The sequence below is a fragment of the Erinaceus europaeus genome, chromosome 1 (assembly GCF_950295315.1).
Source record: "Erinaceus europaeus chromosome 1, mEriEur2.1, whole genome shotgun sequence".
Lineage (NCBI taxonomy): Eukaryota > Metazoa > Chordata > Mammalia > Eulipotyphla > Erinaceidae > Erinaceus > Erinaceus europaeus.
The window spans coordinates 111,643,939-111,663,563 of record NC_080162.1 but is presented as its reverse complement, the minus strand read 5'-3'; the positions used below and the strand labels follow the sequence as shown (position 1 = coordinate 111,663,563).

General features: G+C 37.3%; 1 pseudogene; it reads right to left on the bottom strand.

Annotated features, from left to right (window-relative positions):
• Nucleotides 1-7,222: 7,222 nt before the first annotated feature.
• On the bottom strand, nucleotides 7,223-8,418 carry LOC103114879 (26S proteasome regulatory subunit 10B-like; annotated as a pseudogene).
• Between the last annotated feature and the right edge of the window lie 11,207 nt (nucleotides 8,419-19,625).

The following is a 19,625-nucleotide window of genomic DNA, read 5'->3' as shown; positions in this document are numbered from 1 at the left end:
TTTTCTTGGAAAATGCTGAATAATTTCTGGAATGTTTATCAAGCATATCAAGTCATGGCCAGAATTGTTATTTTTATTTTTATTTTTTTAGACTGGGAAGCTACTTTTTATTTTCTATCACTGTAATGTTAGCTGTGTGTATTCACCTTAAATTTGTCAAAACACTTTAAAAGTATTGCCAGAAAGTTGCCTCCTGTAACAGAGCAGCTCCCTTTGATGGAATGCTGCCATACTGAAGAGGGTGTATTTGTGAAGACACATAGACCACACAGGACCACATTTCAATATGCACAGAAGTCAACTCTAAATGGATCAAAAGATAAGGATATTAGACCCCAAACCATCAAATACATGGAAAAAAAAAAAACATTGGCAGATCACTGTAGCGGGCTTGCTTTGGAAGTGTCTTTGAAGAGTCAAGTATAGCAGTAAGGAAAAGAGCAAAGCAAAAACCAAGCAATGGAAATACACTAAACTGAAAAGCTACTGTACAGCAACATGAACTTTGACTGAAACAGAAAGACATCCTATGATCTGGGAAATCTTTGCACAACAAATATCATGCAAGAGCTAATAACAAAATTAGATAAAAACCTTATAACACTCATCAACAGAGAAAGGGCATGGATTAAATCTTCACCGAAGAAGATATCCACATGGCTGACAGGCATGTGTAAACATGCTCCAAGCCACTGCTGATTATAGAAATGCAAACAGAGGCAGTTGTGAGATGCCACTTCACACTTGTTCTTCTTCTTCTAGCGTTTGCCCTTCTTCCGTAGCCAGTCAACAGCGTCAGGTTGAGCCTGATGTAAAGTTTCGAGACCTCCTTTGAATCTGGAGAGGTGGCAGGCGTTGACTATGTGGGTCATAGTCTGTCTGTAGCCACAGGGGCAGTTCGGGTCGTCTCTGGCTCCCCAGCGATGGAACATAGCGGCGCACCGGCCATGGCCTGTTCGATAGCGATTGAGGAGGGCCCAATCATAACGTGCTAGGTCAAAGCCGGGTTGACGCTTGCAGAGGTCTGTGATGAGGTGTTTGTTCTTTACCTCAGCTGACTGCCAACTCTGTTTCCAAGAGTTGTCACACATCAGGAATACCAAAAACAAGCACTTGTGAAGATGTGAGGGGAAAGGAATTAGTTCACACCTTTGGTGGCAATGTAATTTGACTCACCCTCCACTGGATAACAGCCTGGAGATTTCTGGAACACAATAGAAAACTATTCACCTATTAAGAATAATGAATACACCTTCTTCAACTCATTTTGGATGGAGCTTATGTTTAGTGAGGTCAACCAGAAAAAGAAAGATGAGTATGGGATGATCCCACTCGTAAACATAAATTGAGAAATAAGAACAAAAAGGGAAACACAAAGCAGAGTTTGGACTGAGTTTGGAGTAATGCACCAAAACAAGACTCTGGGGCATGAGGAGGGTAGATTTTAAGTTCCTATCTAGGGGGTGGGGTGCAGGGACACAGATCTATTGTGAGGATGGTGTTAATCTATACCTCTATTAACCGATAGCCTTATAAATTACTATTTATTTTTTAAAAGAAGCTTTACTATAAAAGATAAATTAAAAAATAATAATGTGTCCTAATCTAGGTCCCCACAACCCCTCTCTTTTAGTGACTTATCCAGAAACCACAAAAGACACCTAGAAGAAAAGATCTATGTACAGCTATGTTCATAACAGCATTATGAAACAGTCCGAATTTGGAAACAACTTAGATGCCCAATGAAAGATGAGTGGTTAAGAAAGGAGTAGCATGTAAACACAATGGAATATTATTCTGCTTTAAGTATGAAATCCTCTCCTTTGCCATGTTGTGGATAGATCTTAAAGGAATCAAGTTTAGTAAAATAAGCCAAGAGAAGTAGGAGGGAGACTAGATGATTTCACTAATAGGTAGAACTTTTTTTTTTATTTAAGAAAGGAGACATTAACAAAACCATAGAATAAGAGGGGTACAATTCCACACAATTCCCATAACCTGATCTCCACATCCCACCCCCTTCCCTGATAACCTTCCCATTCTCTATCTCTCTGGGAGTATGGATCCAGGGTAGAACTTCTGACACCGTCTCCCCAGACAATACCTTTAGCCCACCTGCATGTTAGCTGTAGGGATCAGGCAAAAGTCAGTAAAGTCAGAGGCCCCTTGGAATATACCTAAAATAGACTTTCTGGCTCCTTCCAACAAGAAGACACCAAATTTCGTCTGCTATATTTTTACCTTTAGGTTCCTGATTATTAAATAATTTGTTCTGCTTTATATCTTAAATATTTTTTAGCCACCAGGTTGCAGATGCTACCATGAAGCCAACCTGACTTCCCTGGGCAGACACCTCAGCAATATGCCATGGAACCTACCTCTCCAGAGCCTGCCCGACTAGGGAAAGATAGAAACAGGCTGGGGGTATGGATCCACCTGCCAACACCCATGTTCAGTGGAAAAGCAATTACAGAATCCAGACCTTCCACCTTCTGCACCCTATGAAGAATTTTGGTCCATACTTCCAGAAGGATAAAGAATAGGGAAGCTTCCAATGGAGGGGATGGGATATGGAACTCTCTCTGGTGGTGGGGATTGTATGGAATTGTACCCCTAAGATCTTGTCAATCATTATTAAATTGAAAAAAGGAAGAAGGAAAGGAAGGAAGGAAGGAAGGAAGGAAGGAAGGAAGGAAGGAAGGAAGGAAGAAAGAAAGAAAGAAAGAAAGAAAGAAAGAAAGAAAGAAAGAAAGGAAACAAAGAAGGAAAGGAACACACAGAGTAAAAGTTGACACAGTGTGGCTCTTTGTAACAAAGCCAAGGACTCTGGGGGGAAGGAGGCTGTAGGGGACTGAAAGAATGTATGGGGGTACCAGTGCTTGAAGATGGAGGAGGACTTCAGCCAGTAGTGGGAGTAATGTGCAGACACCAATCACAAGGAGATAAGAAACTGGACTTATGTGACCATAGCTATATTGTAAATTATATTAGTTTCTAATAAAATATTTTAAATTAAAAAGAGATTTAATATATCAAAGAAAGAATGGCTTATAAAATAAAAATGTGAAACTACAATACTTTACTAAAATTAAAGCACCTAGTCTTCAAGAGACTATTAGGAAATGGGGCCAGCTGTTGGCACACCAGGTAGAGCACACACATTACCATGCATGAGGATCGGAGTTCAAGTCCCTGGTCTTCACCTGCAGGTGGGAAATTATGAGTGGCAGAATAGTGCTGTGGGTATGCCTCTCACTCTCTCTCTTCTTTCCTTCCTTTCCCTCACCCTTGCCTTCTCGCTTCCTACTTCTAGATCAGAAAAAAAAGAACAAAAGTGGAAACATTAGAAATGTCCTTTTAATTTTAAATATAGTTTTTGAAATCAACAGATTAACATGTAAAATATTCAGAAAGATAATCTCCTATAGGCTTGACAATTTTGTTTCCTTGTAGAATTCCCAGCGTTAAATCAGTTTTTTGGAAGAGTCTGTCTTGTTGCTGTTTTCAGGTCTCCATCTTGACCCCGCCCCTCCAGGAAAAAAATCTAATGATCATCATAATTACTGCATTTCAGACATATCCAGGGCAGTTATCTATCTTTATGGGGGTGGGGAAAGCCTGTACATTCTAGAAAGAACTATCTTAGAGTTCTAAAGGGATGACCTTTATTCAAGATTGAAACAGGAAAACAAGAAGCTTGATAGAGTCAAGCTATGAAATTCCACCTATCAGCAGATTTCAGTGTTGCCAATGGTCAACAAATTCAATATTCACTAGCATACTGTGTGGGTGTCATTAAACTATTTTTAACACATCTCACAGATGGTTTTCAGTCAACAGCTAATGCGACTTGTATTTATGTTTGAGTGACAAGTCCTCTTAAATATAACATAATCAACTACACCCTGGGACATTTTTTCTGAACAGTTATGTTCATATAAAAACCTCAACATCAATGTGAAAAGTGGTTGTATCCATGAGTCCTTTCCCAAATGGAGTTAGATATCCTACACTGACTGAGTGGTCAAACTGTAGAATATTTATACACAGATACTGTTCAAAGCAACAAAAGATGAAAGATCATGTGATATTGATCCATATTACAATCACTTGGGTAACTTTCCAAGGACTTACACCCAGTGAAGAGTAATCCCTTCAAATTATATATGCTATGATTTTATTTTCATGGTACTCTGAAACTAGCAATATTATAGACATAGATAACAGATGTCAAGGGGAGTTATGGGTCCCACATGATAGGAGGTTTGGCTATAAAAGGGACTTGTGATGGTTCTTGTGGTAACAGAAATATTATATATTTTGACTGTGTTCTTGTTCGTATCCTGGTCATGATACACTACAGTTAAGTAGATAATTATTAGAGAAATTTAGATAAAATACATGGTAATTCTGCCTATGAGTTCATCAAACATCATGGAAAAGTAATTATAATAAGATAAAATATTTAATTGAAAAAGCAGATCAGATCTGGGAGGCATAGCCATGGAGTAATAGTGGACACAGAATTGTTCTCCAAAACAACAAGAATTGAAAACTCATGAACTGAACAAACCTTGTTAGACTACAGCTGAGACATCCAAGAAAGTTTCTTGGCCTCAAATAGCTGCTCACATGTGACCTTGAACTTCTGTGACTAGGAACTTTGGTTTTGGCCCCATCATTGAGAGGCAAGAGGACACCTAAGGAAGTCAGGCCCTGTTTCCCTTACCTGAGAGGGTGGAGAAAAAGGGAAGTATACCCAGAGGTTGTAATAGGTGTAGGTGTGGCTTAGCAAAGAAGTAAAAGCAGAGTCTGAGAAGTAAATAAAAATGATATTGGCAGGTGGGACCAGGGGCTCAAACCATGGTCCTGGTGCATTGTAACATGTGCACTCAACCCGATATGCCACCACCCATCATCCCCTTGATATATATATATACATATATATATGCTAATATAGAATAGTCTTGATTTTTGTACCTCTATAATTAGTCTCAAAGTAAGGTCTTAGAATTTCTTCAATCTTTTCTTTCTCTAAATTATTTTGTCTAGTGTAGAACATTTTCATTTCCATATATATATTTTTTTTAGAATCAATTTGACAATTTCATTGAAAAGTTTATTGGAGATTTCACTGATGTCCTATTTAATCTAAAGTTCAATAAGGGGAAAAATCAACATCTTAAGGATCTCAAATCTTTTGTGGTTGGGGGGAGGGGAGTTGGTGTGGTAGATAAACTATTAGACTTGAAGGCATGAGGGCCTGTGTTTGACCCACAGCATTAACTATTCTGGTAAGATTCTCCAGTTTTCTCTCCTTCCCTTCCTTTCTCATAATAAACAAACAAACAAACGGAATATTTACATTTTTATTTACACAGCTGTCTCTCTACTGAGATCTATAATTTGTCTTGGCAATGTTTTGTAGCTTTAAATGTATAGGCCTTGCACAAATTTTTTCTTTCTTTATCGGAGGATTAGTGTTTTAAAGTCGACAGTAAATACAAGTGTTTGTACATGCATAACATTTCTTATTTTTCCACACAAAACAACCCCCACTAGCTCCTCTTCCATCCTGTTCCAGGACCTGGACCCTCCCCCCGCCCCACCCCAGAGTCTTTTATTTGGTGCAATACACCAACCACAGTCCAAGTTCTGCTTAGTGCTCTCTCTTCTGATTTTGTTTTTCAGCTTCTTCCTGTGAGTGAGATCATTCCTTACAACTTTTTTTCTTCAGATTTGTCACTAAGTGGTTTATGTATTTGAAGCTACTATACACTATATTTTCTTTTAATTTCAAAACAGTAGCCTCACAGATGAGTAACTGTATCCCTATGGGTTGCTTTTCCATTATTTTAGAGATGAAGGGAGGGAAAAACAGGCCACAGAAGTTTCCTCCTGTTGCCATGGCACTTCCGTGTAGGGTCACATGCAAGGCATATATTCTACCTGATGAACTCTTTGACCTTATACATTGTAATTTTTTGTATTAACTTTTATTGGATAGAGACAGTCAGAAATTGAGAATAAGGGGGGGAGAGAGAGAGAGACAGAGAAATACCTGCAGCCCTGCTTCACCACTCAACAAAGCTTTGTAACTTGTGTGCTCAACCAAGTGTACCACCACTGATGCGCCCTCCATACATCATATGTTAAATTCAACTTCTGCTTGTTTTTTATGTGAACTTTATCATGATATAATTTACATCAAATAAAATTCACATAATTTTATGTACAGCAACTGATTAAAAAATAAATAAATAGTTGTGTCCGCATAAGAAGGTTTATCAGAACTATGACTTGTGAAATCATGAGGACAAGGACATATCTTATTCAATTCTGTATCACCAAAACTGCTCTCTAACATCTGGTGTATAGCAGATGTTTCATTAGATATTGTTAGTGGTCTTTCTAAAAGCAGTTTCAGTAAAATAATGAGGGCCATAGATGGATTTTAGTGAGCTAAAAGGTCAAGAGAAAAGCAAGACAATAAAGAGTTCTTTTTAAAACCTTGGTTTTGAAAGCAAGAGCCAAACACAGGAGGCAAGGACACATTTTACTTATGTTCTTTTTATATTTATATGATGTGAGACACTTGCTCATACACCTTTACTAGGAAAAACATCACCAACAGAAATGAGGAGAAGTTAAAAAAAACAGAATTGAAGATAAAAGATAGATATGGAGATGAACTTGAAGGGAGTAAAATCAATGCAGATATTTGTAGGGTGCAAACCAGATGGCCTTTAAATTTAAATTAAGTAGGAAGTGTGATGGTAGGAAAGTAGAGAAAAAATGGGATGAAGAAGAAAACTTCAGGTTTGGAACAGATGGAAAGGGGAATGCAAACTGATCTACCTATGTAAGTTCTTTCTCATAAACATTTCTGGCCACATAGACTACATTATTTCTTTCTCTCTTTCTCCCTCTCTTTCTTTCTCTCTTTCTCCCTCTCTTTCTCTCTTTCTTTCTTTCTTGTGCACTATAATGTGTGCACTCAACCAGGTACGCCACCGCCTGGTCCCTCTTTCTTTCTTTCTTTCTTTCTTTCTTTCTTTCTTTCTTTCTTTCTTTTCTCTTTCTCTCTCTCTTCCTTCCTTCCTTCTTTCCTCCCATCCTTCCTTCTTTCTTTCTTTATTTATCTCTAAACTTTTTATTTATTTCTTTTTTTTATTTTCCTTAACTTTATTTTATATTAAGCCAATATCTGTCATGCATCCATCAAAATCCTTACAGTAAATTACACAGGTTTGTCGTCCAATTTAGACTCTAGCTTCTTGGAATCAGTCACTTTTCTGACTGCTTTCATGAAGTCTTTCTGTACTACAAATTCATGATCAGCTCGAATTGCAAACATGCCTGCTTCAGTACAAACATTTCTCAGGTCTGCTCCATTAAAGCCATCAGAAAGCTTCACAATTGCTTCATAATCTATTTCACCATGCTTTGCTATGGGACCAGCATGGATTTTCAATATATCTAATCTTGCTTGTTCATTTGGTAAATCAATATGTATTTTTCTATCTAATCTTCCTGGACGAAGCAAAGTAGGATCCAGTGTATCTGGTCTGTTTGTAGCCATGATCATTTTAACTCTATGTAGAGTACCGAATCCATCCATTTGATTCAGTAACTCCATTAAAGTCCTCTTAATCTCCCTATCAGCTGGAGTACCCTCAGAAAACCGACTACCACCAATAGCATCTATTTCATCCATAAAAATGATGCATGGCTGATGGTCCCTTGCATAATTAAACATTTCTCTGATCAAACGAGCACTTTCATCAATGTACTTGTCTACAATAGAACTAGATACAACCTTTAAGAAATTGCAGTCCAGCTGACTAGCAACAGCTCGTGCCAAGAGTGTTTTTCCTGTACCTGGTGGTCCATATAATAAACAGCCTTTTGGAGGTATTATTCCCACACGCTGAAATAATTCTGGGTTTGTAAGAGGTAATTCTATCACCTCTCTTAACTCCTGAATCTGTTCTGATAGGCCTCCAATTTCAGAATAAGAAACGTTTCCAGGGTCCTCATGAGACATATTATAAACTAGTGGATCCACCTCCCTTGGCAAATATCTCATGATAGTTAGTGTAGTCATATCCAAAGCAACTCTTGTTCCTGGTTTCAGCTTACTTTTATCAAGCTGTCGGCGACAACCCACAACGTATCTTGGTAAATTTGTAGCTTTAACAATGAATTTTTCTTCAATTAGCTGCTTAAGTACTTCACCCACAATCTGTCCAACACTTTGTAGGGCCTTCAGATCATTTTCAGACTTTTCATACTGCTTGGTAAGTTATTTTAATTGTTCTCTTAATTCTTTGAGACAACCATCTATCTCCTTATGTTCAAGAAGCTTCTTCCGAAAATCCATCAGTGACTTATCTCGAGGGTCCGCCATGATGAGAAGCCGTCCCTTTTTATTTATTTCTTATTGCATAGAGACAGAGAGAAATTGAGAGGGGAGGGGAGATAGAAAGGGAAAGAGACAGAGAAACACCTACAGCCCTGCGTCACCACTCATGAAGCTTTCCCCCTGATGTTAGGGACCAGGGGCTTATACCCAGGTCTCTGCACACTGTAATGGGTGCACTTAACCAAGTGCACCACCACCTGGCCCCTCATTCTTTCTCCCTTTCTCACTCTTTCTTTCTTTATTCTTTCCTTTCTTTATTCTTTCCTTCCTTTATTCTTTCCTTCTTCCTTCCTTCTTTCCTTCATTTCTTCTTTCTTTCTTTTTTAAATCTATATTTATTGGATAGATACAGCCAGAAATTGAGAGGAAGAGGGAGATAGAGAGGGAGATAATGCATCTGCAGCATTGCTTCACCACTTTTCTCTTTCCTTCAAAGCTTTGTTCTTGCAGGTGGGTTCTAGGAGGGTTTGAACCCAGCTCCTTGCATATTGTAACATGTGCATTCAGCCAGGTGTTTCACCTGGCATGACCACTCTTTTATTTACTGAAATAAATAACGTGTGCTTTCCCATGTTAAATGCAGTATCTCCAAACCCAAGAGATGCATGCTTCTTATCAGTTTTATGCTTGAAAGAACTGAAGATCAAATAGGTGACATATTTAATCAACCCAGTATGTTCTGAATGTGTATATGTATATGTATATGTATATGTATATGTATATGTATATGTATATGTATATGTATATGTATATGTATATGTATATGTATATGTATATGTATATGTATATGTATATGTATATGTATATGTATATATGTATGTATTATTTTTAGAGACATTTAAACATTATTCTGTGGTCAATGACAAAATAAAACTTGGAGATACATTTGCTCACTTCCCTTTCTTTGTATGTACACTCTGTTGAACACTGATATCTTAAAAGATAAATCCTAGGAGAGCATGACCTGTTTTAGACAAATGTTTTTGTAAATTCTGTATGCAATGGTAGGAGAGTATTTTAAGTCTTAATTGAACTAAGTCATCTCATTACCTGGCTATACTGCCCAGTGTGTGTTGCCATGGTTACAGGGCAATCAAGTTAGCAGGCTCTACTGTGAGAACTGTCTGTTTCAAATGCTTTTCAAGACCCATCTCACACATCTCTAAGCACTTTCTAATCTGCAGGAAAATAGAAACAGACACCATAAAGGGAAAAAAATATCTGAAAATATTGTTCCAGGGTTTGTTGATGTATAATTTACAAAGGAAACACTTGACATTGGATACCACTTTAGGTTTCTGAATCACAAATGTGAATCTTTCAAGACATAGGTATCAATTTTAATTTACTATAAATCTTAATACAGATTTAGGTAAAAATCAAAGCTCAACTAGCCAAATAATTTGTTGTCTCCACAATTGATCTCATAGGTAATTATCTTATGCTGAGGACTGGATTATGCTTCCTCTAAAATCTATGTGTTGAAGCCCTAACCCCCATTGATGATATTTTTTAGAGACAAGATCTTTGGTAGTTAGGTTAAGATATATGGTCATTATGGTAAGTTTCCCAGGATTGGATTAGTGCCTTTAATTGAATAGAAAAGATGTTAAGGCATTGATTTTTATTCTCCTCTCTCTCCCATTCTCTCTCTCTTTCCCATTATCTCTCTCTCTTTCCCATTCTGCTCTCTCTCCCCATTCTCTCTCTCTCTCTCTCTCTCTCTCTCTCTCTCTCTCTCTCTCTCTCTCTCCTTTTCTCTCTTTAACTGTGATAAAAAATAAAAGCCCTTCACTAAGGAAGGCTATCAATTTGCATCTTAGTCTCAAACTTCCCACCCTACAGAACTGTGAGAAATAAATTCCTATTATTTGAGACACCAAGTCTATGTGTTTTGCTTTGTTTTGTTTTGTCATAGTAACAGGGGCTGCCTAATACAACTGGCTTAATGAAGATATGAGAAATAGAAAGGGGGCGGAGCCAAGATGAAGACTCTCAAGCAGGGGCTGGTGTGAGCTCCAGCAGCTTGTGACCAGGAATTCTCTGGATAGGGCAGGATACTGGGCCATCAGTGGGAAGATGAATAAGAGGTCCTAAGGGTGAGACTACTCTTGGGTTAGAAAACAGAGGCCAGAGGGAAAAAGAAAGAAAATCTTTTGATTATTTCTGAAGCCCACAGCTCTCCCCCACACCAGAACCAGCCCCAGGGGCTGGACAGCAGCTTCTAGAAGACTCCCCCCTGAACTATTTTCATTATCAAGATTCCTGGCTCACCAAGGCTGCTTTTCCTTTTTGTTTTCCTTCTCTTTTTTTCTAAGTGGCTGGAGCTCTATTTGAGTGACAAAACACTTGACCAATCAGAGACTCACCCCACCACTGCCTGGGAAAGACTACCTGGAGGCTTTTTGTTTTGTTTTTTGGATACTTCTTACAACTGGTTATCTTTGCTCAGGTTGCCTACAGCCACTTTGGAGGAGTCCAAGCTGAAGACAGACTGTTAGGATTTTTTACTCTATTCTATTTTATTATTACTATTATTATATATGTGTGTCCCTTTTGTCCCCTTCTTCTTCAGGTTGACCAAAATTGACTGTTGTTGTTTTCTCCATTGCTAGGTGACTGGGTGTCCTATCCAGTATTAGGGGAACTTGTTTCTCTCTACCTCTCCCCTCTACTCTCCTTTCTTCCTCCTCCTAGCTAATAATAATAATAATAAAAACTCTTTCTTTTCACTGCTTTTTTTTTTCTTGTCTTCTTTTCTTCCTCCTTCTTTGATTTCTTAATACACTGACACTTGTTTGTGAATTATTTTGGGGAAGAAATCTGACTCAGAGTGGACTCTCTCTCTGTGTGTGTGTGTGTGTGTGTGTGTGTGTGTGTGTGTGTGTATGTCTTCTATACTTCCCTTTCTCCTCTTGATATTCCTGTAATTTACAGTGGACAGTAGATATGCATAATTGTCTATTCTTGTTTTCCCTTCCCCTTTTTTCCATTGGATTTGGTTGTTATTTTATCTTGAACTGGAGCTGTTGTTTGGCTAACTGGTATTGCTTGAATTACATCAATCCTTGGTTAAGTTACTATTATAAAATCTGTGGTTAGGTGATGACATTTGTCATAAAGATATTTAATATAGTGTGGCTCGTACTCAAAACTCAACAATTGAAGAACAACAGGACAGAATAATAAAAAACACATCAATAAAAAGAAAATGGTTAAATCAAGAGCAAATACAACTGCTACCACATTGAATCAAGACAGGCACTCAGAATACACACCAAATCAGTCAGAAGTAACCACAGATAAGAAAAGTATGCAAGCAATAATAAACCTAATAATCACAGAAATGAAGACAACTATGGAGGAAAAGGCTATCAGAATTAGGGAAAAAATAAGTGAGACCCTCAAGGATAAAACAAGCTATCTCAAGGTAGCTAGAGAAATGAAAGCTGAAATAGCTGAGCTGAAAGGCCAATTAGCAGACCAAGCTAATACTATAACTGAACTGAAGAAAGAAGCTGAGGGAAGGGAATGCAGGCTAACAGAATCAGAAAACAGAATTAGACAGACAAAGGATGAGCTATAGAAAACTAAGAAAAAGGTAAAAGAGCTCAAAAAGAGATTGAGAGACACTGAAAACAACAACAGAAACATATTGGGTGGTCTCAAAAGAAGTAACATTCATATAATTGGCCTGCCAGAGGAAGAAAGAGAGGAAGGAGAAGTAAAATTCTAGAGGAAATAATGGAAGAAAACTTCCCAGTCCTAAAAAACAGAAAGGGCATTAAGATTCAAGATGCCCAGAGAGTCCCAAACAGAATCAACCCAAACCTGAAGACACCAAGACACATCATAGTTACAATGAAAAGAAGTAAGGATAAGAAAGGATCCTAAAAGCTGCAAGAGAGAAACAAAAAGTCACATACAAGGGAAAACCCATAAGACTATCAGCAGACTTCTCCACTCAAACTCTAAAATCCAGAAGAGAATGGCAAGATATCTATCGAGCCCTGAATGAAAAAGGGTTTCAACCAAGGATAATATATCCTGCTAGACATTCATTCAAACTAGATGGAGGGATCAAAACCTTCTCAGACAGACAACAGTTAAAGTATGCAACCATCACAAAGGCTGCCCTGAAAGAGATTCTAAGAGATCTCTTATAAACAAGAACGTCACTATAATACTTTCCATATATCAGAGAAATAAAAAATTATAGAATAATGGCACTATAATACATTAAATACATAATATCAGTAAATGCCAATGGATTAAACTCACCCATTAACAGGCACAGAGTGGGAGGATGGATCAGAAAACACAACCCAACAATATGTTGTTTGCAAGAATTACATCTGACCCAACAAGACAAATACAGGGTTAAAGTGAAGGGATGGAAAATTATCCTATAAGCTAAAGGACCACAAGAAAAGGCAGGAATAGCCATTCTCATCTCTAACACAATAGACTTTAAATTAAATAAAGTAATAAAATATAGGCAAGGTCATTACATAATGATTAGAGGATCAATCAACCAAGAAGATTTAATAATTATTAACATCTATGCACCCAGAGAGGGACTATCTAAATACATCAAACACCTACTGAAAGAACTACAAAAATACATCAAAAGTAATACAATAATAGTGGTAGATTTTAACACCACAGTCTCACAGTTAGATCAGCGAAGCAGAGAATCAACAAATAAACAAGAGGATTAAATGAAAACATTTTCAGAGTTCTTCACCCCAAAAAACTGGAATACACATTATTTTCAAATCCACATAGCACATATTAAGAATAGACCACGTGATTGGCCATAAAGATAGTATCAAGAAATTCAAGAGCATTGAAATCATCCCAAGCATCTTATCAGACAATAGTGGAGTAAAGCTAACATTTAACAACAAACAGAAAATTACTAGAAGTCACAGATTTTGGAAACTCAACAACGTGCTGCTTAAGAACTGTTGGGTCAGAGAGACACTCAAGCAAGAAATTCAAATGTTCCTGGAAACAAGTGAAAATGAAGACACAAGCTATAAAAATATGTGAGACACAGCTAAAGCACTAATGAGAGGGAATTCATAGCCATACAATCACACATTAGATTACAAGTAAAAGCTCAAATAATCTACCTCACTGCATGCCCTAAGCATATAAAGGAAAGGAACAAAGATACCCTAAATCAACCAGAAGGACAGAAATTACAAAAATTAGAGCAGAAAGAAACACTGAAAATAAGAGAATCATACAAAAGATCAATGAAGCCAAATGTTGGTTCTTTCAAAAAAAAAAACAAGATTTCTAAACGCTAGTGAGACTAACTAAAAAAAAAAAGGAGAACACTCAAATACAAAGAATTGTAAATACAGGAGTGATCACAACTGACACCACAGAAATCCAGAAAATCATGCGTAACTTCTATGAAAAACTATATGCCACCAAGCTAGAAAAGCTGTAAAAAATGGAAGAATTCCAAGAAACATATGCCTTCCAAAACTGAAACAAGAAGAACTACAAAATCTAAATTCACCAATCACTAACAAAGAAATCGAAACAGTTATTAAGAATCTTCTGAATAAGAAAAGTCCTGGACAAGATGGCTTCACAAACGAATTCCATAAAACCTTCATGAAACAGTTAATACCTATACTTCTAAAGCTTTCCCACAAGATCTCAGAAACAGGAACACTCCCTTCCACCTTCTATAAAGCCAACATCAACCTGATAACAAAAGCAGATAGGGACACGACAAAAAAAGAAAACTACAGATAAATATCTATGATGAACATAGATGACAAAATATTAAACAAGATCCTGTCCAACCAGATACAGCAGTATGTCAAAAAGATTGTTCATCACGACTAAGTGGGTTTTATCCCAGGAATGCAAGGCTGGTTCAACATACGTATGTCAATCAACGTCATTCACCACATCAATAAAAGCAAAATCAAACACCACATGATTATCTCAATAGATGCAGAGAAAGCCTTTGACAAAATACAACACCCATTCATGCTCAAAACACTACAAAAAATGGGAATAGATGAGAAATTCCTCAAGACAGTGGACCCCATATATAGCAAACCTACAGCAAACATCATAATCAATGGACAGAAACTGAAAGCATTCCACCTCAGATCAGGAACAAAACAGGGCTGTCCACTATCACCATTACTCTTCAACATAGTATTGGAAGATCTTGCCATAGCAATCAGGCAAGAGAAAGAAATCTAAGGAATACAGATTGGAAGGGAAGAAGTCACGCTCTCACTATTTGCAGATGATATGATACTATACATAGAAAAACCTAACGAATCCAGCAGAAAACTACTGGAAGTTATTAAGCAATATAGCAAGGTGTCAGGCTACAAAATCAATGTACAAAAATCAGTGGCATTCTTTATGCAAACACCAAATACAAAGAAGAAGACATCCATAAATCACTCCTATTCAACGTTGCAGCAAAATCAACAAAATACCTAGGAATAAATGTGACTAAAGAAGTGAAAGACTTGTAGACTGAAAACTGTGAGTCACTATTTAAGGAAATAGAAAATGATACCAAGAAATGAAAAGACACCCCCTGCTCATGGATTGGAAGTATAAATATATCAAAATGAATATTCTCCCCAGTGCCATATAAAAATTTAACGTGATACCCATCAAAGTTCCACCAAGCTTTGTTAAGAGAATAGGACAAAAACTACAATCATTTATCTGGAACCAGAAAACACCTAGAATTGCCAAAACAATCTTGAGGAAAAGAAACAGAAATGGAGTCATCACACTCTCAGATCTCAAACTATATATGACCTTATAATAGGTCATCATCAGCAAAACAGCCTGGTACTGGAAGAAAAATAGGCACACAGACCAATGGAACAAAACTGAAAGCCGAGATCTAAACCCCCACACCTATGTCATCTAATCTTTTATAAGGGGCCCAAAAATATTAAATGGAGGAAGGAGGCTCTCTTCAATAAATGGTGTTGGGAAAACTGGGTTGAAACATGCAGAAGAATGAAACTGAACCACCTTATCTCACCAGAAACAAATATAAACTCCATATGGATCGTGGACATGGTTGTTAGATCAGAAACTATCAAATACTTAGTGGGAAACATTGGTAGGACACTTTCCTACCTAAACCTCAAGGACATCTTTGATGATACAAATCCAATTGCAAGGAAGACTAAAGCAGAAATAAACCAATGTGACTACATCAAATTGAAAAGCTTCTGAAACAGCCAAAGAAACTATCACAAAGAGACCCCTCAAAGAATTGGAGATAATCTTCACATGCCATACATCAGACAAGAGACTAATAACCAAAATATATAAAGAGCTCATCAAACTTAGCTACAAAAAAGCAAATAACCCCATCAAAAAATGGGCAGAGTATATCAACAGAACATTCACTACAGAAGAGATCCAAAAGGATAACAAGCATATGCAAATTTCTCCAGGTCACTGATTGTCAGAGAAATGAAAATAAAGACAACAATGAGATACTATCTCACCCCTGTGAGAATGGCATTAATTAAAAAGGATGGCAGCAACAAATGCTGGAGAGGCTGTGGGGGCAGAGGAACCCTTTTGCACTGCTGGTAGGAATGTAAACTGGTCCAACCTCTGTGGAGATCAGTCTGGAGAACTCTCACAAGGCTAGGCATAGACCTTTCATAGACCCAGTAATTCCTCTCCTGGGGATATGCCCCAAGAACTCCATAATACCCAACCAAAAAGAAATGTGTACACCTATGTTCGTAGCAGCACAATTTGTAATAGCTAAAACCTGGAAGCAATCCAGGTGACCAACAACTGATGAGTGACTGAGAAAGCTGTGGTATATATACACAATATAAATACCATGCAGCTGTTAAGAACAATGACCCCAACTTCTCTGACCCATCTTGGATGGAGCCAGAAGGAAGTATGTTGTGTGAGCTAAGTCAGAAAAAGAAAGATAAGTATGGGATGATCCCTCTCATAAACAGAAGTTGAGAAAGAATAACAGAATGGGAAACTAAAAGCAGGATTTGACTAAATTTGTAATAGGGCACCAAAGTAAAAACCCTGGGTTGAGGGTGAGGGTGGATGTTCAGCTTCACAGGGTGGAGTGGGGGGATGGGACACAGACATTTGGTGGTGGTGGGAATGGTGTTTATGTACACTCCTATGAATTTATAGTTATATAAATCACTATTTAATTCATATGAGACGGGGGAAATTGATTGTCTAAAACTTTTTAAAACACATACTGAGTCTTTTTAATATACAGGCTGAGTCTTTGATATGTTGAGTCTCTTAAAAGCTTAGACCAGGGAGATCAGAAGCAACCGGTTGCACAGCTATATACAAATAATGTCAAAGGACATAAATTATGGTGATGTTGTGTATGATACAGCAAATCCTAACAAAGGGATATTGCAAAGTTAACCCAATTGCCAAATAATGTGATTATAGGAATAGCTGTCTATTGTCTTCTTAAATCCTAAGACATCAAGAACCTCCTGCTTCCTCTATAGAGAATATATTTCCCCCAATCCAGGAACCTCTAGGGTGGATGCTCCTCTTAAATCATACCAAGTAATATTCCATCCGCCAATCCGAACCTAATCAACACAAGGAGTACCATTTCAGCATGCTTCACTTCACATGTTTTTTTTTTATTTTATTATTCTAATTTATTTATTTATTTATTTATTTATTTATTGTATATAGACAGTCAGACATAAAGAGAGTTATGGAAGTTAGAGAGGGAGAGAGACAGAGAGACACCTGCAGCCCTGCTTCATTACTTGCAAAGCTTTCCCCCTACAGGTGGGGACTGGAGCCTTGTACCTGGGTCCAAATGCAGTGTAACAGGTGTGCTCAAAAAGGTTTGCCACCACCCAGTCCCCCAATTTGTGTTTATGGCTTTTTTCTTATCCTCAGCAGCAGTAAATAGTGAATTCCATGATGAAATTGTATTCAGGATGAGAAAGAAGAAGACCAAAACAAAAACAAAAACAAAAACCTCTATCTTTCGCTTTTCTCACATACAATATGGGAGGAAAGCAGCACAAAATAAAATATCTGTGAGAGAAGAAGCAAAAATCCTGAATTAAGATGGCAACAGACTAACCTTGGCAATAGGTGACTTCTAAGCTTCTCATGACAATAGCTATGAAGACTCGATAAAAGACAACACAGAGATGATGAAAACCACATTAGAAACCAACAGTGGGACAAGACAATCCACCAAAATCTGAATTTCATTTCTGTCAATTGGATTTAATGCTTGGTAGAGCTGTCGGCATTCATTAGATGTTCAATAAACACATCTGATTGGGGGCTGGGGCTGGCGTACCTGGTCACAATGTACAAGCACCCAAGTTCAAGCCCCCCGGTTCCCATCACTGGGGGAAAGCTTTCCAGGTCTTTCTCCCTAACACCTTCTTCCCTCTTGATTTCTGGCTTTCTCTATACAATAAATATAATAAAAATAATAAAAACATTTTTGATTGTTACTGTTAACAGAGCAGATGTTGAGAATTTCTTGGAAAGAATCTTTTGAACTACATACAACAGCTTTCCATTTGAAAGACAGCATCCTACGCAGTTTCCCAATGAACTAGATAAACAGTGGGAAACCAGTATTAACCTATTCATGCCCTTAAAGCATAAACTCTTGATCTCTGTTTATAATTACGAGGATACATAATATCATATTAGCTACAATTGATTTGACTGTGCTAGGGCCTTTGGTGGTAAAAGGTGAGTCACAACATGCCCCAAGTTTAAAAATATCAAAGAGCTGACACCATAGTTTTGTGTCGGCATGGAAGTTATACACTCATAACACAAGCAGGTGAGATTCTGCATAATAGTTAAAATACAACTTCTAACATAATACAAAATTGCCACAAATATTGTTTGAACAAAAATATAGTATATATGTACAAAACAATGTCCAGTGAGTCCCTAAAAAAAACTCCTTAACACTGCCAAATTCGTAATGTTATTCCTCTACAGCTGTTTATAACAAGTAGCATTTTACAATTGCCTAAATCTATTTTGTCCATGTTAACAAATGCCTTTTGTAAAGGGTTTGTGGAAACCCCAGTAAGGACATCTTTTCTCTCACTATCACCCCAAAGAAGTGCTGCTATAAAGCCTTTCAGAAACCATGATGATGTCAAACATGAAATCACCATTGGTTTTTTTTTTTTTTAATTATTTCATTATTTATTGCTGTAGCTGGGGATGTACCACTCGGGATGTTTTTGTTTGTTTGTTTGTTTGGTTTGGTTGTTTGTTTTTTCAGATAGAGACAGATAGAGAGAGCGTGACCACAGTACCAAAGCTTCTTCTAATGTAGTGGTGTGGAGGGGGAATGGCACAGCTGACCACTACCCAGATGCCCAGATGAACTATTTTGCCAGTTTAAGTACCATGCTTTTACTTTTTATAAATAGGTAAAAATTATGAGTCCTTCCATTCCTCAAATAATCTTTATAATAATACCAAGTAATATGTAAAACCTAAGTTGAATGCACATAGAGTAAGAACAGGACTGTATGCCAAGCATACAGAACAACTATACTTGTGCCTAGAAGGCATTCAGAGCATACATCTCATGATGCAAGGTTTGCACAACCTCTGTTGTTGCTGCTACAAAACAAAGGTTGAGAGTTTCCTGTCTTAATTTTTCTTGGACAAGTAAAACTTAAAGCATTTTGTAGGTCATTACAAAATAGTAGAAAGTGGAAATTGTTGAAAAGTGGAGAAGTACTTAAGAGAGTCAGAGAATTCTTGTTAACATTTCTATTTAGGCTACACCTTTTTTTTGCCTTTCAATGAATAATTCCTCCAAATTTACTATCTACATCTCATTCCAACTCATTAGTTCTTTGTTTTGTTTTTTAAAATATGTTCCCATGTTTTCATCATTTGTATTTTATTTGGATATTAAAAATATATATTTAAAAATTTATGTGTTAGAGACTAATCAGTGGGTCACTGGATTCTGAGGACATCACTCAGTGTTAACTGTACAAATTAAATTCTAATAGTTATTAAGAATCTTCCCAACAATAAAAGTCCTGGAACAGATGGCTTCATAAACGAATTCTACAAAACCTTCAGGAAACAGTTAGTATCCATACTTCTAAAGCTTTTCCATAAGATCAAAGAAACAGGAACACTCCCT